The sequence below is a fragment of the Bactrocera dorsalis genome, chromosome 1, assembly GCF_023373825.1.
Source record: "Bactrocera dorsalis isolate Fly_Bdor chromosome 1, ASM2337382v1, whole genome shotgun sequence".
In the NCBI taxonomy this organism is placed as follows: Eukaryota; Metazoa; Arthropoda; class Insecta; order Diptera; family Tephritidae; genus Bactrocera; species Bactrocera dorsalis.
The window spans coordinates 50,499,545-50,520,790 of record NC_064303.1 but is presented as its reverse complement, the minus strand read 5'-3'; the positions used below and the strand labels follow the sequence as shown (position 1 = coordinate 50,520,790).

Below are 21,246 nucleotides of genomic sequence, written 5' to 3'. Positions count from 1 at the left end.
CAAGGTCAAAGTTGAGGCATTTTAAAAAATCAGAAAATGTATTTTCAAAGGTTTCCAGTAAACTAGAAAATAGGAAATACCTACAAAATTTATCATAGTAGGTAGGTATAGGTAGAATTTCCTTAACAAACAAAAACTAAGAAAAAATATTCTTAACCCGCTAAGATCCTGGAGCTGAATATACTCACTTGGGTATTGAAATACCCATTGGGCAGATGTGTGTATTATATGTTGAAAAAAATTAGTTAAATAGGAATTTAAAATTTGTTTAAACACAAAGTTTTTTTTTAATCGCTTGAATGATAATTTATATTAAAACTAACGAAAGCTTTTTTTTTATTAGTTTATTGATTAATTTTTATTTTCTTTTCATGTTGTGGTAACCCATTATGGAAGTCAAAGCAGCATTGTTTTGAATGAAGTATTACATCACATTTTCTGCAATTAAACTGAGTTTATTCTTCACAATGGTGGCAGCGAGCACATCTGCGCAGTTTTGATATTAAATGAAGCCGTCTGTACGTTACTGATATTGTTATTATGCACTCCACCAGATCGTCGTGGAATGGCTTGAGTTATTAAAGTTTCTGCAATTTCCACAAGGTAGTCAAATTGACTCATAACCTTGAAGTTGTCATATTTTTTACATAAAACTTTTAGTTTTCAAGCATTTACCATTGTTGCATCAGATGCATTTATAAGCAACGGTCAATACTATTTTTTTCACATATCTTAATGCGGTAGTTATTCATAGCATTGTCAACAAGTCAACGCCTTCTTTTTAATATGACACATTGGCGTATGTGCCAAAAAGTTACTCATCAATTAAACAAGAAAAAACGTTAACTTCGGCTGCACCGAAGCTAATATACCCTTCACAGATGCATTTATTTTACTAACTATGTATTCGGTTTGTATGGCACCTATATGTTATAGTAAGCCGATCTGAACAATTTCTTCGGGGATTAAATTGTTGGCTTAGAAAATAAGCTATACCAAATTTCGTGAATATATCTTGTGAAATGCAAAAGTTTTCCATACAAGATCTTTTTTCCCATCGTTCAGTTTGTATGGCAGTTATATGCTATAGTAAGCCGATCTGAACAATTTCTTCGGAGATTATATGATTATCTTAGAAAATAGCCTGTGCCAACTTTTGTGAAGATACTTTGTCAAATGTGAAAGTTTTTCATATAAGAACTTGATTCCGATCGCTCAGTTTGTATAGCAGCTATATGTTATAGTGGTCCGATATCGGCAGTTCCGACAAATGAGCAGCTTCTTGAAAATAAAATGATGTTTGCAAAATTCCAAAACGATATCTTAAAAATTGAGGGCTAGTTCGTATATATATAAACAGACGGACAGACAGACAGATGGACATGGTTAAATCGACTTAGCTCAACATACTGATCTTTTATATATATTAGGGTGATTCAAAAAAAAATTTTTTTGTTTTTTTTTATTGGTACTCGGAAAAATGGGTTCCTAGACACCTCTAAGAAATCCTCTCCAAATATGAGTTTTTAATTGTAACGGGGAGGACCTCCGCCTAACGGTTTTCTATTTTTTCTTATTATCAGATAGAAAAATTTATATCTCGCTTCCAACTACTTGAAAAAATATCTTGTTAATTAGGTTTTGTAGGAAATTGAATGCTCTAAAATATGGTCTCTTATGATTTTTTCGTAAACCCAACCGTTTAAAAGATATTAACGGTTGAAATTTGACTATTTTTGGAAAAATTCTTTATTTCTTATTAATTTTATAACTCAATGAAAAAAAATTATTATGAATAGGTTTTTGCAGAGGATTTCTTAGAGGTGCTTAGGAACCTATTTTTCACAGAACCAAACGAAAAAAAAATTTTTTTTTTTGATCCACCCTAATATGCATTGATGTTTGACGATGAATATCTCGTAAACGCTTAACTTAATCGAAAAATCATAGTACACCATTTTTATAGAGCAGTAAATTTCCTACAAAACTATGTGTTTCATCATTCATAATAATTTTTTTTCATTGAGTTATAAAATTAATAAGAAATAAAGAATTTTTCCAAAAATAGTCAAATTTCAACCGTTAATATCTTTTAAACGGTTGGGTTTACGAAAAAATCATAAGAGACCATATTTTAGAGCATTCAATTTCCTACAAAACCTAATTAACAAGATATTTTTTCAAGTAGTTGGAAGCGAGATATAAATTTTTCTATCTGATAATAAGAAAAAATAGAAAACCGTTAGGCGGAGGACCTTCCCGTTACAATTAAAAACTCATATTTGGAGATGATTTCTTAGAGGTGTCTAGGAACCCATTTTTCCGAGTACGAATAAAAAAAAACAAAAAAATTTTTTTTTTGAATCACCCTAATATATATACTTTATAGGGTCTCCCACGCTTCCTTCTGGGTGCTACAAACTTCGTGACAAACCCTGTTCAGGGTATACAAACAATCAAAAAGGAGTCATAGAAGGAAATTGTTTGAAGGGCGCCACACAGCAAATGTCGCAATCGATTTATTGAAAACCCTTTTGTTGGACGCCGCCTCGGTCGTATGATTTGACGCCGTTATACTATTTCCTACGTCCTACGTCAAGTCTATGGTCATGCCAACAAGCCACCGATGATTGATGAACTTCGTATCAATATCGAAGATGTACAGTATCAGCCCTTTTATGCTTAAAAACCGTCAAAAATTTGGTTCAGTGTCTGGACTTTTGCAAGCGTGCCCGTGGTGGCCATGCAAAAGATATCGAGTTCCATCGAATGAATTAATGAAAGAATTTCATTGATGGGGTATCAAAACCATACAACCATTTTTGTTTTAGTGCTCATATTTAAAAACTTGTTATTATATTAGTTATTTATTTATAGTTTTCGCTTTAAACATATGTCGCATATGTCGACGCAACACAGTTTCACAACAACACAAAACCCATAGGACAAATGACATTTCATATATACTATCATCATGCGAAAGAAGCTATGTTTATGCATATGCATTTTACCTATTTACATATACTATTAAACGTATATGGAATGAAAATAGTCTCTGTCAATCCACCAAATATTTGACTCATTGCTAATTGCTAAACAATAGCAGTGGTGAGGACTCCAGGTCGGTCAGTCAGTGAGATCTGTGCCAAATGTCGCGTCAGAATAATTATTAGTGCTTACGCTTGTCTTTCTGAAATACATAAATCCGAATATCGTAACAAAAGGAAGTCGAAGCCGAAAAACCAAGGCAAAGCTGGACCCAAATCAGTTGACAGTTGACAGTTTTCTTCGATTATCGAGGTGTGGTGACTCCGAAATACTTCCGACCGCCAATCGTGAACAAGTATTATTGGAGTGTTTTGCCTCTTTTTCGCAAAGGTGTTCGTAACAAATAAGGAAGGGCTAACTTCGGGTGCAACCGAACATTTTATACTCTTACAACTTGCAAGAATCAAAGCCAGAGAAATAAAAATTTTATGGTATTAAGCGTCAACCACAGAATCGACATTATAAATATGCCTTATACTAAAAAACCAATCTTATACAGTAAAGTCATGCGAAAGTTCGAAAATCTTTATAATAGAGAAGGATTATCACTTAATTTCAATTTTATATCTCACATATTGACCGAAATTTTCGATCAAAAGTCAACTATACTCGTAATTGTTTTTTGTAATGGCTTGTAATTTTTTTTCCTCTACTTCTAACATTTGCTGTTTTATGGAATTCTTAGCAGCTATCAAATTCTCCATAGCTATGTTGTGCCTTCTAATTTCTCCCACTTCCGCTTTTTATACTCTCGCAACAAAGTTGCTAAAGAGAGTATTATAGTTTTGTTCACATAACGGTTGTTTGTAAGTCCTAAAACTAAAAGAGTCAGATATAGGGTTATATATACCAAAGTGATCAGGGTGACGACTAGAGTTGAAATCCGGATGTCTGTCTGTCCGTCCGTCCGTCTGTCCGTCCGTCCGTCCGTGCAAGCTGTAACTTGAGTAAAAATTGAGATATCATGATGAAACTTGGTACACGTATTTCTTGGCTCCATAAGAAGGTTAAGTTCGAAGATGGGCAAAATAGGCCCACTGCCACGCCCACAAAATGGCGGAAACCGAAAACCTATAAAGTGTCATAACTAAGCCATAAATAAAGATGTTAGAGTGAAATTTGGCACAAAGGATCGCATTAGGGAGGGGCATATTTGGACCTAATTTTTTTGGAGAAGTGGGCGTGGCCCCGCCCCTACTAAGTTTTTTGTACATATCTCGGAAACTACTATAGCTATGTCAACCAAACTCTATAGAGACGTTTCCTTCAGTTCAAAAATTGAAGAAATCGGATAAAAACCACGCTCACCTCCCATACAAAGGTTATGTTGAAAATCACTAAAAGTGCGTTAACCGACTAACAAAAAACGTTAGAAACACTAAATTTTACGGAAGAAATAGCAGAAGAAAGCTGACCAGACTTTTTTTAAAAATTGAAAATGGGTGTGGCGTCGCCCACTTATGAACCAAAAACTATATCTCAGGAACTACTAGACCGATAAATGAAATTCGGTATATAATATTTTCTTAATACCCTGATGACATGTACGAAATATGGGTGAAATCGGTTCACAACCACGCCTTCTTCCAATATAACGCTATTTTGAATTCCATCTGATGCCTTCTCTGTATAATATATACATTAGGAACCAATGATGATAGTGGAATAAAACTTTACACAAATATGGTATTTGAGCTGAGGTATCCCTTGTGGAAAAATTGTGGTGATCGGACTATAACTTTTCGAGGTCCCTGATATCGAACCCGAAGAACTCATTGCCTAACCTAACCTAACCTAATTTTTCACCGAAAATATCGGTAAATCTCTCAAAATTTAATTCTAATTAATTTTACAGCAAAATAAAAAAATATGTAAATGACGGATAATGAAATCTCGATTATCACTTTATCATGCGAGAGCATAAAATGTTCGGTGACAACCGAACTTAGCCCTTCCTTACTTGTTTTAATTCCACTTGTACTCGTCTCTAATGCCGTTAGGGTTATCACCGCTTCCTCCAATTCGCTTAAACGGTGCTGCCTATTTCTGCCGCTACCAGTGGCTGACTGCTCCTTTTTATTTTCCACCAACTTTCTTTTTATATAGGCCTTCCAGTCAAGCCATACCTAATAAAAAATAAGTCAAACAAGCTTTAAATTATCCTGTTACAACAAAAAAACTACAACTTTATTATATTGCCTTCTTCCAGCTAGAAATATTCTTGATAGGCGGACTAACACTGTTAAATGAAACGCGTTGGGTTCGGTTATAAAATAGTACTCAGCTCTGGTTGCCCAGAGCTCCTTTATTTATAAAATTTCTTATCCTAATTCGTGTATGCACCACATGCAGGGTACATACACCAATCTTAATACTAATCTACTGTACATACCGAAGTATGAACACATATCTTAAACATAAGTGTTCTCAACGGCATACACACGACTTCTTATCTTTTAATAGTTTAGGATCATTTCCGTTCCTTTACATTGAGTGCATTAAATATTAGTCTCTAAATAATATGCCAGTGTTGAGGCAGTACAAACAAATACATAAACAACGCATCGAGATACATATAATACATTTATATGAGGCACGTATGCACTCAACAATTAACAAACAAACATATTTACTTAAGATAACATATTGAATACAAATGTACATGTGCATTTGAAAACAACCCCATACCATGTACCATAAACAATACCCGAAATGAACATTTATTACACTGATGATTAAAATGGGTATTTGTACATACATATTTATATTTACAAGTGTATTTTTATGTGCTAGCGATAATGCACATAAATATTTGATTTATTATATCCGTTTCAATACAGAATTATAAAATTATCTCATTTACAATTGTAGCCGTTAAGAACTGTTCAGAAATCTGAACATACTGCCCACGTTGAAGTGTTCACACTTCAAAATTATACAAGTGTTTATATGTTTATCTTGGGCATTTTAATTTTTCTTTATAAGATTAGCTAGTCGAACTCGTAATAAATTTTCTTATACAATGTATTTTATTTATTGTCTACGTTTTAAATTTGTAATATAATTTTCATTTACTAATATTAATAATTAATTTCTAAATATATATCCTCCTATGGGATATACGTTCCTTGCTGCATTACAGATGCGTCGTAGAATTATTGTTAATATTATACCACCAGCAATTAACAGGATTAGGTTGGTGGTGTTCATGCCGTAATGCACCATTTGATGCCACTCTAAGTCCAGTGGAAATCCCCAAATGGTAGTTGGTCGCGGAATGTCAGGTATTTTGAATGCCTGCATGGATCCTTTTAATTTAAAATGTTTTAGGGGAGGGAGATGTGTTGTTAGATTAGTTCCTGGTATTTCAAACTTAATTTCGGAACTTTTGAGATGGTATGCCCAAAGGTTTACGCTCTCCGTCCTCAATACGCAATTGGTGTCTAGTGTTAAGACGCCTTGTCCTTCTAGGATGGTAGTTTGGTTACTACCGTTGCAGCTAGTTTTGGCCTCTATCTTTGATGGCATTGAAAATATCCATGTGTTTGGTGATGAGAGTTGTAGCCAAAATTCTTGTGTTGGCATAATATTGACTTCACAGTTAAGTGGTATGCCTGTTTTATTTTTGAGTAATGACACCTCACAAGTCTGCATATGTCCTATGTTAAACATAGGATGCACTTGTGGACATATTGTCATTCTCGCCATACGTTGACATCTGTACAACATTTCGTCAGTCATGCTATAGAAAACCGTTTTATTTTCATTGAAAATAATGTGACGGTTTGTTTCCTTAATGCTGACGAAATACCCGTCATGTATTGTGGGGTATGGGTATATTGTGTACATATGGAGTTCTGTTTTGGTAACTAAAGGTATTTTTATATTAAACAATATAAAATCTTTAGTAACTTTGGCTGTTGTAGTGGCTATATGTCCGAGTTCAAAGGGGTCAGTATCAGGAAGCCGCAAGCTCTGGTCAAGATTATTTGAAATTAATTTTATTTGGGCTTCAAACTTTTTTATCGGCAACAGCATTTCCATGAAGTTACCTCTAGAGTTCCAAAGGACGCTTATAATGTCTCTTTGAAGCATTTCAAAGGTATCCATTGTTGTGCTGAGTTTGGTGGCTGTTTCAATAAATAAGTCACTTTTCAATTGGTCATCGAGAATGGAACTCATTGAATAAATTGAGTCGTTCATTTTTTTAAAGTTATCCCAGTAAGCTTGATTTTGACATTTTAAAACATCTAAGGTGACGTCTTCCACTGAAGATTGATTTCGCAACAATCCCAGCAAGTAGTTTTCGTTCTCCTTAGCTTTCTCTATTTTTTGCGTAAGAACTTCTGCATGCTCTTCATCTATCAATCCAAACAAGGAGTGGTATAATGACCCTATAAAGGGTAACACTGACCTTGTCTTCCGTTGCATCCTCCTCCCCGTGAACGCAATGATGTCGTGCAGCTGTTCAATCTCTAAATAACTACTTGTTGTGCAGCTGCTGAGCCATTTCGTTCACTTTATCCTCTTTAAATATAGTTGAGTCCTTTAAATATTTCAACGAATTTGAAATTTGCTGCTTTTCAACCGAGTATTGAAGAAGATCGATGTGGACAATTATATCCCACGCTGTTCTAGTCAACCCAACAGGCCCTTTTTGTTCCAAAAATACTCCAGAACTATTCTTAAAATAACTTATATTTAAGCATTTTACAGATGGTAAAACTATAAGTAAGTTTAATAATGTTAAGATTAAGTTTTTATTTTTTATCCGAGTCGACCGCCTTGGTATATTATCATTTACCTCAATCGGATCATCTCTTGCTTTTTCTTCGATAGGAAAAGGACAAACATTGTGTATTGCTCTTTTTGATGTACCATTGCTTGTCCTTACGTCTACCATTCTACATTTGCCATCTTGGCCTAAAATAACGTTTTCAATACGTCCTCTTCGCCACTGTAATGGTGGGATATTTTCTTCTTTAAGAAGTACCAAGGTACCAGTTTTGATATTTTCAAAAGGAACTTGCCATTTATTTCTTTTTTGCAGTTCATTTAAATATTCATTGGACCATCGTTTCCAGAATTCTTTTGAATTCTTTTCGACCGATTTCCAATGGTCCTTTAACCCTTGGTAACTTTGGTTGTAGTTCATGTCAACGATAGTTGATAATGGTTCTCCTACCAAAAAATGGCCTGGTGTTAATACCTGGAGATCATTTGGATTGTTTGATAATGGGGTAATAGGTCTTGAATTAAGTACGGCTTCTATTTGTGTCATGAGTGTGGACATTTCTTCAAAAGTCATTATACCTTCAACTACTCGGAAAAAATGTTTTTTAACTGATTTAACAGCCGCTTCCCACAATCCTCCTACATGTGGAGATCTTGCTGGTATGTTTATCCAGGTTATTTCTCTTTGATTACAAAATTCTGATAATTCTGTTTTATGTGAGTCTTTCTGAAATAACTTAAAAACTTCGCGAAGACTATTGGCTGCTCCAATAAAATTGGTCCCGTTATCTGAATAGATTTTATGGGGGCAACTTCTCCTAGAAATAAATCTTTTTAGGGCACCTATAAAAGCTGCTGAAGAAAGATCTGATACTACTTCTAAGTGTACTGCCTTCGAGGAAAAGCACACGAAAACACAGACATAAGCTTTATCAGCCTTTTTTCCACGTATTTTATGATGTATCCAAATTGGACCTAGGAAGTCCATTCCTACTATATGAAATGGACGCGTTCCTATTAGTCTATCTTGCGGTAAGTTTCCCATTAACTGATGTAGGGGCCGAGGGTTTGCTTTAAAGCATCTATAACATTTATTTACAACTTTGTTTGCTAATTGTCTACCTCTTAAAATCCAAAACTTTTGCCTGGTTATTGCTAGTAAACCCTGTGGTCCAATGTGTAGATGTTTAACATGTATATGATTTACTAATAAACGAACAATTTCATCTTCATAAGGGAGAAGTATAGGGTGCTTAGCATCCTCTGAAAGATTACTACTTTGAATCCTACCTCCTACTCTTATAATATTATTGCTGTCCACAATTGGAGCTAAAGTGGCTAGTTTGGAATTTTTTGGAATTCGTCTGTTGGAATTGAGTAATTTTAGTTCTAGATCAAAGTATTTTTTTTGTATTTGACAAATTATATAATTTAATGCTTTTCGTTTATAAAAAATTGTATTCATTAATGGTTTTTTCCTAATGATATCTATAAATTTAAATATGCTAGCTATAACGTTTTGTAGAAATTCAAAACTATTTTTATGGTTTATATTCATTAGAATTGTTTGTAGTTCGGTTAGAATCATAACAATCTTGGATTTCTTTATCTCTGGAACCATTAAATTATTATTGTTTACCTTTTGTTGGATTTTATAATTATTTGTATAAATAATTTCCGGTCCTCTAAACCATAATTTGCTGGTGATAAGTTCGCTTGGTGTCACTCCTCTAGAAATAATATCAGCCGGATTGTCTTTTGAGCCGATATGCCTCCAATTGTTTATGTTGGTGTTGGTTTGTATGAAATTTACTCTATTCGACACAAATATCTGTAAACGTCCAGGATCTAGCTGTAACCAATTCAATACTATTGTGGAATCTGTATAAAAGTAAATAGAACATTTAAATTTAAAACTTTCTAAAATTTTTTGTATTAACTCTACTAAGAGAACAGCCGCACATAGTTCAAGCCGCGGCAATGTTATTATCTTTATTGGCGCGACTCGTGATTTGGCTGCAAGTATATTTACATAAGTTTCACCTGTTTGATTTTCAGATTTTGCATAAACTACGGCACCATACGCTTTCATCGAAGCATCACAAAAACCATGTAGCTCAATATTTACCGGTTCATTGAATAAAATACGTCTGGATATTCATATTTGATTTAACAATGGAAGTTCATCTTTGATTTTTAACCAACTGTCCACTATTTCCTGTGACGGCTTTTCATCCCAATCAGTTTTTGATTTCCACATTTCTTGTAATAAAATTTTAGAAGTAACTGTGACGGGATTTACAAAGCCCAATGGGTCGAATAATTTGGAAACGTCTGAAAGAATGGTCCTTTTAGTAATTTTGTCGTTGCACTTCCAATTGCAAGTTATACGAAAGTGGTCGTCGAATGGAGTCCAAGTGACACCTAATGCTTTAACTTCGTTGTTATTTTCCTTGTTCAAGTCAAGTTGATTTTCTCTGTCTTCAAGAGGAATGTTTTTTAGAAGTTCAATGTTATTGGAACACCATTTTCTAAGGTTGAATCCATATTTTCTTAAAATTATTTTGATATTGTCCTGGATTAACTTGACATCATCTAGATTATCTCCTCCTGTCATAAGATCATCCATATAAAAATCTACATTGATAATTTCAGCTACTTCTGGATAATCATTTCTCTCCATTTCTGCAATTTTCTGCAAACATTTAACTGCTAAATAAGGTGCAGCTGCAGTACCATACGTAACTGTTTTAAGAGTATATGTTCGCAGTATTTCATTATCTTCATCGCGCCAGTAGATTAATTGATATTTTTCATCCTCTGGGCGAATCCATATTTGCCTAAACATTTTCTCAATGTCTGCTGTGAAGACATACCTATGTTTTCTAAATCTCAGCAAAATATTAAATAAGTCTTCTTGCAACTTAGGCCCAGAATGCATTATTGAATTCAAGGAAACATTCTTGTCTGTTTTACAGGATGCATCAAAAACGACCCTTAATTTAGTAGTTGTACTATCTGGTTTCAGTACGCAATGGTGTGGTAAATAATATTTCGATTTGAACATATTGACATTTTTTATTTCCTCCATATGGCCCAACCTTATGTATTCCTTCATAAATTGTTTATACTATTCTCTGACAATTTCATTATTTTTAAGCTTTTTCTCCAGAGAAAAAAATCTTCTTTTTGCTTGTAAAGAAGAGTCACCTAAATTTATATTTTCTTTTTTGAATGGAAGAGCCACAGTAAATTTACCATCTATAGAAATTTTAAAGTTATTATTAAAGTGCTCTTCACAATGTGTTTCTTCTTTAGTTTGATTAACACATTTATTTTCAATTGATTCTATTTCCCAAAACTTTTTAAGTTGATTGTCTATTTTTTCATCGAAATATGTTACAACACCACAGTGAGCTAATTTGGAGCTTATGTTAGTTGATCCGTATATCAACCACCCAAACACACTGTTCTGCAGTTTGTAATTAACATTTTCGATTGATAATTTCTCTTCTTTTAAGAAATCAAAGAATATGTCCGCACCTAAAAGTAAATCAATTTTACCCGGAACACCAAATGAAGGGTCGGCCAGTTTTATATTCTCTGGAATTTATTTTACTTTTATGTGTTCTGTGGGCACATTCGACACAATCTTTTCTACAACCATAGTGTCTAAATTTGTTTCGAAGGGATCTTTTAATGACTTTAAATGAAGATTAACTCTTTCATTTGTATTTGTCTTGTTTTGACCAACTCCTTCAATGGTCATAGATTCTCTCTTGGAAGGAAGTTTTAATTTATTTTTTAGTTCTTTGGTTATAAGGTGAACTTGAGACCCACTATCTAATAAAGCACGTGCCTTTATTATTCTTCCATCACGACCTTTTATACCAACAATTGCTGTGGTTAGCAGGACATGTTTAGAATCATTTTTTAATTTATCATTTTTTGTATTTTTAATGATTGTGCTTTTTGCTTTAGAAGTTTTATCTTTATGAAGCCATAAATGATGGTTTCCTTTACAAGTGAGGCAACTTTCGCCTTTACATTCTTTTGTATTGTGCCCTGTTTTAAGACATTTGGTGCCTAATTTGTGTTTCATTACTGCATCCCATTTGTCCTGTGTAGAAAGGGCTTTAAATTTATGACAATAAAATATATTATGTGAATTATTACATCCCATTATGCATTTAAATTCTGCATTTTGAAATTTTGGTGATGCTTTTGAAGCTTGTGCTGCTTCTAGTGCATTCCCTTCATGATTCAGAAACGATTGTAATGAATTTAAGCTAGGTATTTCCTTAGGGTTTTTAAGGGAATTTTCATACCTAAGTCTTAAATTGTTGTCCAATTTTTGCACAAGCGTATAATTTAATAAGGCTTGCAACAAATTATCTGCAGACAAACTGAGACTTTCCAATGCTTGTGTACTTTCAGAAATTTTTTCTTGAAATTTTCGTACACTAAAAGCAGTCTCAGTCACTACTGGTGCATCTAAAATTTGTTTAAAATAAGTATTGGCGAGTAACCTCTTATTGGTAAATTTTTCATTAAGAAGGTTCCAGGCAACTGAAAAATTTGTTGAGGTTGAAGGCAGATTTGCAATACAACTTGCAGCCGAACCTCTTAATTTTGTTTTTAAAATACACATTTTATACGTATCTGAAACATTTTGAGAGACTACTAGCTGTTCGAACAATTCTTTAAAAGTTTGTCACTGAGCGTAATCTCCTGAAAAAATCGGAATGTCAACTTGAGGCAACGTGAAATTGGTAGCATTTTTTTTGCTAATAGATTTTAATTTAAGTTTGTAAAATCTATTTCTTAAATCATAGAATTTACAAGTTAACTCTTCATTTTCGTGCTGGCTAATAAATTCAAGCACAGTATCACGAGTTTTTTCTATTAGTCTCTCTATGCTGTCTAGAGAGCATATTTCGTTTAATTCGCAGTCTTCAATATTTTTTTCTAATTCTGTTAATAAGAATTGAAGCCTGCGAACTAAACCAGGATTTGGAAGGCATTCCATTTTCCTGGGAGCACTATTTTCTCTAATAATAGCGATCAATTCGCTTAACTTGGCGTGCGCTGTCAGATAAAGCGTGCCGACCGACCCTTCTACGTCCGTTTTAAAATAATTGTCTTTTTTGTTTTTGGGATCTTTGGACAATTCTAAATGGTTTCGTTGAAACTCTGCCCATTTTTTGTCCAAAGTATCTAGGAGTTTTTCCAAATTTAACAAATCTTCATTTATATCCATACTCATGGACTTAAAATGAAGTTTTTGCAGTTCTTCTGCTAATTGGATTTGGTTCTCCATTTTCCCAAAAACAAAATAAATTATATAATAATATATACAAATGAATTAAAAAAAAATGCAAAATGTTCTTACCTTGATGTAATGTGGATTTATTGCCGGAAAAATATGTGCCGCCAATGAACACAACACTCACTTCTCACTTTAATATTATTATATAATTAAAAAATATATATGTATATGTATATATATATATATATATTTTTTTTTTTTTTAATATTAAAAAGGAAAATATTATTTTTTTTTTTTTGTTTTAAAAACGCACTTTTTCACTTTATTAAAAAGGAAAATATTATTATTTTTTTTTTTTTTTAAAACACACAATTTTAGATTTTTTTTTTTTTTAATTTCACACACTTTTTTTCAAAAAACCACTTTTTCACAAAATTTTTTTTTTTTAAAACACACACTTTTAGATTTTTTTTTTTTTTAATTTCACTCGCGTGTTCGTAAAATAAACTAAGGGGTCACCAATTGTTAATAACAACGCGTTGGGTTCGGTTATAAAATAGTACTCAGCTCTGGTTGCCCAGAGCTCCTTTATTTATAAAATTTCTTATCCTAATTCGTGTACGCACCACATGCAGAGTACATACACCAATCTTAATACTAATCTACTGTACATACCGAAGTATGTACACATATCTTAAACATAAGTGTTCTCAACGGCATACACACGACTTCTTATCTTTTAATAGTTTAGGATCATTTCCGTTCCTTTACATTGAGTGCATTAAATATTAGTCTCTAAATAATATGCCAGTGTTGAGGCAGTACAAACAAATACATAAACAACGCATCGAGATACATATAATACATTTATATGAGGCACGTATGCACTCAACAATTAACAAACAAACATATTTACTTAAGATAACATATTGAATACAAATGTGCATGTGCATTTGAAAACAACCCCATACCATGTACCATAAATTAAATCGCATGATCTTGGTGGCCAACTTACGGGTCCATTTCTTGAGATGAATTGTTGTCCGAAGTTTTCCCTCAAAATGGCCATAGAATCGCGAGCTGTGTGGCCATCTTGTTGAAACCACATGTCAACCAAGTTCAGTTCTTCCATTTTTGGCAACAAAAAGTTTGTTAGCATCGAACGATAGCGATCGCCATTCACCGTAACGTTGCGTCCAACAGCATCTTTGAAAAAATACGGTCCAATGATTCCACCAGCGTACAAACCACACCAAACAGTGCATTTTTCGGGATGCATGGGCAGTTCTTGAACGGCTTCTGGTTGCTCTTCACCCCAAATGCGGCAATTTTGCTTATTTACGTAGCCATTCAACCAGAAATGAGCCTCATCGCTGAACAAAATTTGTCGATAAAAAAGCGGATTTTCACATTTCGAACCGAACACTGATTTTGGTAATAAAATTCAATGATTTGCAAGCGTTGCTCGTTAGTAAGTCTATTCATGATGAAATGTCAAAGCATACTGAGCATCTTTCTCTTTGACACCATGTCTGAAATCCCACGTGATCTGTCAAATACTAATGCATGAAAATCCTAACCTCAAAAAAATCACCCGTTATTTACAAGTGCATTTTTATGTGCTAGCGATAATGCACATAAATATTTGATTTATTATATCCGTTTCAATACAGAATTATAAAATTATCTCATTTACAATTGTAGCCGTTAAGAACTGTTCAGAAATCTGAACAAACACTGTTAAATTTTTGGGCCATATTGTTCCAAAAAGCTGCCACTTCATCTTTAGGGCACTTGGTAAAACACTGCACCATTGCAGGTTTTCGCTGTAACAGCTCAACCATTAGTGCATATTGCTGCTTGGTGGTAATTACTTTGGACCAGCGGAAATCGCATTCGAGATTATTTTACTGTTAACCAATATGTTATAGTTTGAATTCAATAAAAACTTACATTTTTCTTTTTTTTTAATTTATTTCTCCGCTAGAAAATACTTGTCTTACAAAAATTCCGATAAAATTCGAACATACCTTCGGAGTTGTTCGAATTGCATGATAGCAATTTCGTATCTTTCCCGAAAAAACAGTTTGCGATGGATTGCGTGATAGGACTGATTATGTCTTTTAGTATCTCACTAGCTTAGGGATACAATTTGTTTCGCTTAATTTAACAATGTGGTCCTTACTACATACTTTAATATTATTACAGGTTTGCAATTTCTTGACAGCGATACAATTTTTAGCTTAAAGGAATATTTGTTTTCATCTATTGGAAATGGATAATTTTACTGTTTTAATATTATGTTTTGATAACATGATACTTCAAGGTTTGGAATATTTACAATATAAATACATAAATATATTTGTGAAAAATAGATGCATCGAAGAATTCTACCATTTCTTCAATTGTTTTTTGTTAACTTATTCTAATTCATATTTATTCAAGGGCAGTGTGCTTACTATGTTCACCCCAGTCCCCTGGTTTGCATATTTTATATTGTTTATTTCTTCTCTTGAGTGTCTCCTGGTTTTGTAACTTATAGTTACTTCGTTACTGAGGAAACGGTTCTTCTAAATAGAATTCGTAAGAACATTTGTTATCATAACGGGTGATTTTTTTGAGGTTAGGATTTTCATGCATTAGTATTTGACAGATCACGTGGGATTTCAGACATGGTGTCAAAGAGAAAGATGCTCAGTATGCTTTGACATTTCATCATGAATAGACTTACTAACGAGCAACGCTTGCAAATCATTGAATTTTATTACCAAAATCAGTGTTCGGTTCGAAATGTTTTTTATCGACAAATTTTGTTCAGCGATGAGGCTCATTTCTGGTTGAATGGCTACGTAAATAAGCAAAATTGCCGCATTTGGGGTGAAGAGCAACCAGAAGCCGTTCAAGAACTGCCCATGCATCCCGAAAAATGCACTGTTTGGTGTGGTTTGTACGCTGGTGGAATCATTGGACCGTATTTTTTCAAAGATGCTGTTGGACGCAACGTTACGGTGAATGGCGATCGCTATCGTTCGATGCTAACAAACTTTTTGTTGCCAAAAATGGAAGAACTGAACTTGGTTGACATGTGGTTTCAACAAGATGGCGCTACATGCCACACAGCTCGCGATTCTATGGCCATTTTGAGGGAAAACTTCGGACAACAATTCATCTCAAGAAATGGACCCGTAAGTTGGCCACCAAGATCATGCGATTTAACGCCTTTGGACTATTTTTTGTGGGGCTACGTCAAGTCTAAAGTCTACAGAAATAAGCCAGCAACTATTCCAGCTTTGGAAGACAACATTTCCGAAGAAATTCGGGCTATTCCGGCCGAAATGCTCGAAAAAGTTGCCCAAAATTGGACTTTCCGAATGGACCACCTAAGACGCAGCCGCGGTCAACATTTAAATGAAATTATCTTCTAAAAGTAAATGTCATGAACCAATCTAACGTTTCAAATAAAGAACCGATGAGATTTTGCAAATTTATGCGTTTTTTTTTTAAAAAAAGTTATCAAGCTCTTAAAAAATCACCCTTTAGTTAACCTTTTTATTCGCTGTTCAAATTGTCTGTTTATTATAATTTGTTTGTTATCAGCTCTTCGCCGCCGTGTTTGAATAGCTCGGCCGGCAATCCATCGGCCCCTGCCGCTTTGTTGTTTTTCAGGCGGGCAACTGCTATTCGAACTTCTTCATGGTCGGGCAATGGAACGTCTGCTCCATCGTCATCGATTGGGGTATCGGGGTCGCCTTCTCCTGGTGTTGTGCGTTCACTGCCATTCAGCAGGCTGGAGAAGTGTTCTCTCCATAATTTAAGTATGCTCTGGGCATTGGTGGCTAGATCACCTTGGGGGGTTCTACAAGAGTATGCTCCGGTCTTGAAACCCTGTGTAAGCGGCTGCATTTTTTCGTAGAATTTTCGAGCATTACCCCTGTCGGCCAGCTTATCAAGCTCTTCGTACTCACGCATTTCGGCCTCTTTCTTCTTCTGTATACAAATGCGTCTCGCTTCCCTCTTCGACTCTCGGTATCTATCCCATCCCGCACGAGGTAGGCAGCTTGTTTTCTCTCCGCTGCGACACGGCACTCCTCGTCGTACCAGCTGTTCTTTTGCACTTTCCGAAAACCAATGGTTTCGGTTGCAGCTGTACGTAAGGAGTTTGAAATGCCATCCCACAGTTCCCTTATACCGAGTTGTTGACGAGTGCTCTCAGAGAGCAGGAGTGGAAGCCGAGTGGAAAATCTTTCGGCTGTCTGTTGTGATTGCAGCTTCTCGACGTCGAACCTTCCTTGTGTTTGTTGGCGTGCGTTTTTTTCTGCACAGTGGTGGGTGCGAATTTTGGCTGCAACAATATAGTGGTCCGAGTCGAAGTGAGGACCTCGGAGCGCACGCACATCTAAAACACTGGAGACGTGTTTTCCGTCTATCACAACATGATCGATCTGGTTGGTGGTTTTTCGATCCGGAGACAGCCAGGTAGCTTGATGTATCTTCTTATGCTGGAATCTAGTACTACAGATAACCATATTTCGGGCCCCGGCGATCAGTCTCAACCCATTTGGGGATGTTTCCTCGTGGAGGCTGAATTTACCGACCGTAGTGCCAAAGATACCTTCTTTGCCCACCCTGACGTTGAAGTCGCCAAGCACGATTTTGACATCGTGGGGGGGGCATCTCTCATAAGTGCACTCCAAGCACTCATAAAAAGCATCTTTGGTCACATCGTCCTTCTCTTCCGTCGGGGCGTGGGCGCAAATCAGCGATATATTGAAGAAACTCGCTTTGATGCGGATTGTGGCTAGACGTTCATTCTCCGGAGTGAATGATAGTACTTGGCGACGGAGTCTCTCTCCCACCATGAATCCAACACCAAACTTGCGCTCTTTTATATGGCCACTGTAGTAAATGTCACAAGGACCTACTCGTATCTGTCCTTGTTCCGTCCATCGCATTTCTTGGACGGCGGTGATGTCAGCCTTTATTTTCACGAGGACATTAACCAGCTGGGCAGCGGCACCTTCCCAATTAAGGGACCAGACATTCCACGTGCATGCCCTCAAATCATTGTCCTTAATTCGTTTGCCATGGTCGTCATCAAAAGGGGGGTCTCTTATCCGAGGCTGTTGTTGATTTTTCATTGGGTTTTTTTTTACGTGGCTGGTCCCAAACCCTGCGCACAACCCTATGTAGGGGGATGTTTCGCCTTCTCACTTTAGCTTGCCTTCAAGCGAATGTTTTTAGGCTACCCAGAGGATACTTGGTCAAAGACCGGAAGTCGTAATGCGTGAGTCATGTGTAAAAGAATCGTTTCTGGCCACTCCCAAGTGAATGGCGATCAGAGAACTTTCCTCACTTGTGTGAACTTCTACACATGACTCTATGGTCGTCACTGCCTGCGATATATTTCTAGGCTGGGCCTATCCGGTTTACGGACCTTGTTTGGCGCTTGTTGAAAGATGACGTTATCGTATCGAATGGAGTGAATGCATGAATTATTTCATGATGAAGAGTGGAATACCAACTGTTATTTTTAAATTCGTTTTCAGTATGGTAAAGTAAGTTGTGGACAATGTGTTTAATTAAGTTCATGTCTATTACAGTTAGGCTTCCATAACTCGAACTTCATATGTTGAAGTTCTTCTTAGCTTCAACTCTTGAATTGGCAATAGAAGTAAAATTCCAATCAAATTTTCATAACTCGAAGTTCATAGTCGCAGGGTCTGTCCGTCAGCTTGTCAAGCCTGTTTATACTTTCCCATTTCGGCCTCTCTCTTTTCTTGTTTGCAAATGCGTCTCACTTCATTCTTCAACTATCGGTATCTATTCCATCTCGAACGTGTTGTGATCGATCATAACGTAACGTAGACAGTCTGCTTTCTCTCCGCCGCGAGTTTACGGAGTTCATTAAAAAGCACATCCACAAACCTTGAATACCAATTTGAGTTGTATTGGGGTTGAGCAAGTCATCGCAAATTCTCGATGCAAACTCCATTGACAATTTATGCAGCGATGTTAAAATGCAGATTGCTAAAAAAATCAAAAGTGTAAAGAACTTTGCACTTGGTTCAAGGAGACACGGTAAGCAATTTTAAAAAATAGGTGTCAGAAGAAGTGTCCTCAAAAACCGGACAAAATTATTTAAAGTGAGTTTATGAATGAAAATGAATAAAAATGCAGGATTAAGTATAATAATGTAATGTATTAAAATAAAACAAGTAAGGAAGGACTAAGTTCGGGTGCAACCTAACATTTTATATTCAATATATTTGAGAAGGGGTAGTGCCGACCACATTTTATCTATTGTTGATCATCCCACATACTATTAATATGCCACATACTCAAAAAAATGTTCCCTCCGTTACATACTATCAGCAATCACATGGAGCAAGGTCAAGTGGATGTGGGTTGTGTTGGATGGGTCAAGTTTTCGTGCAATTGTATCTATTTTAGGCGCAAAGATACTCGTACATATGTTCTCCAATTTTTATTGAGACTTGACTCAAATATTGGCGGATATATTCAACATAAAGGGACCTAGAAGTTCTAAAATCTTTATATTAGGTATATGGAGGCTCAGGAAAGTATTGACCCGATTCAACCCATTTTTGACACAATGAAATAGGATTCTTTGTGAATTTCAATTTCATATATCACACACTGAAGGATATTTTCGGTCAAAAGTCAACTATTGGTATCGGGTTTACATATTCGGTACCTAGCGGCTTGAACAGTTTTGGTTGGATTTAGACAATTATTGGTCAAAAGGTGGCTTACTTTAAGGGAATAGTTACCGCAAAATTTTTTTCGTTATATTAATTAATTCTTTATTTGTGTACTAAAAAGTGAAAGAATCAAATGAAATTTTAAATTGTGTTGTGTGGGAAGTAGGCATGGTTGTAGTTCGATTTCGCTCATTTTCTCAGAGTGATACAGGAAAAGAGTAAAAACACGTCAAGTGGACCCCCCATTTTCCACTTGGTCATTGAATTTGAATGTGAGTATTTTTTCATAAAGTAGTCACCATGAACAACTTTTTTTTTCAATTAAAAAAAAAAGTGTTGTTAAAATTAAAATTTTTAAAAACTGGGAGGGGGATTATTTGTTCATGGTGACTACTTTATGAAAAAATACTCACATTCAAATTCGATGACCAAGTGGAAAATGGGGGGTCCACTTGACGTGTTTTTACTCAAAATGAAAATAATGTTACGTTTCAAATTTTGTCGAAATCGGACGGTCGGGTCCCGAGATATGGGATTACACCAGAAAGTGGGCGGGGCCACACCCATGTCCAATTTTCACACCAGCTCCGACAGAGCTCCCTTATACCTTGGTATACCCGTATAGAATAATTAAACAGGATTTCAGTATTTAATTTAAAAAAAAATAAATAAAGCAGTACTCATTGCAAGTGACCAAATTTTTCAACGCGCTTTTTTCAACAGGGTAAAGACGGGGTAAACGTTTACGCTGATATGTTACATAGAGGCCCTGTAGTTTACTAGGAAAGATAATTCATAGCTCGACCTCGCCCGACACTATAACAAAAACACTAATTTCTTTATAATTAAAAAAAAATAGTTTTTTTAATGATTCATTGTTTTCCGAAAGAAACATAATAATACATTAACTAAATTAATTTGTATATCATTAATATTAAATACATACCAATTATCCTGAATCCATAAAAAATATTTTCAAGAATTCCGTTCACACAGTAAAAAAAAAACCACTTGCAATTTCGAGAACAATGGAGAGTTTCACGAATAAGCACGTGCGTTCTGAACGAAGTTTCGGTTCTCACTATTTGTGTGGCAATATAGCGGCCTGAAGGTCATTCATTTAATCGGTTCATTGTAGAACGATTATTTAGGTACCAAAAAAAAAAAACAATTTTGAGTACCATCGTTGAAGTTTGTAATTTTCAACTTCGTCCGGTTTTTGAGGGAAAATGTTCCTATGTGCGACGATGCTAAGTAATTTTGAAAAATTGTGGAACCCTACAAAATAATAACGTTGAAATATGCTTAATACTTCAAATATTTTATATAAATTTCTTAAGTTCCGTAGAAGAAGCCTACTATGAGTAAATAGGCCAGTACACAGTACGTAGTTGCAAACTAAATAATAAATTATATGATGGGGGTATTCTCATGTAATTACTTCGAAAAACGATTTTTTTTATATTTTGACAG

At 35.2% G+C, this 21,246-nt stretch overlaps 1 protein-coding gene and 1 long non-coding RNA gene across 2 annotated transcripts in view; one reads left to right on the top strand and one right to left on the bottom strand.

Moving 5' to 3' along the window:
* The window catches only part of LOC125775761 (uncharacterized), a 258,804-nt gene extending 245,568 nt beyond the window's left edge, over positions 1 to 13,236 (bottom strand). Inside the window, exon 1 of the long non-coding RNA XR_007421369.1 lies at positions 12,905 to 13,236. This is a non-coding gene — a long non-coding RNA (uncharacterized LOC125775761). The remainder of the gene's footprint in view (positions 1 to 12,904) is intronic.
* LOC115065766 (carcinine transporter) overlaps positions 1 to 21,246 on the top strand; it is a 1,371,383-nt gene that overhangs the window by 751,593 nt on the left and 598,544 nt on the right. The window lies entirely within an intron of this gene.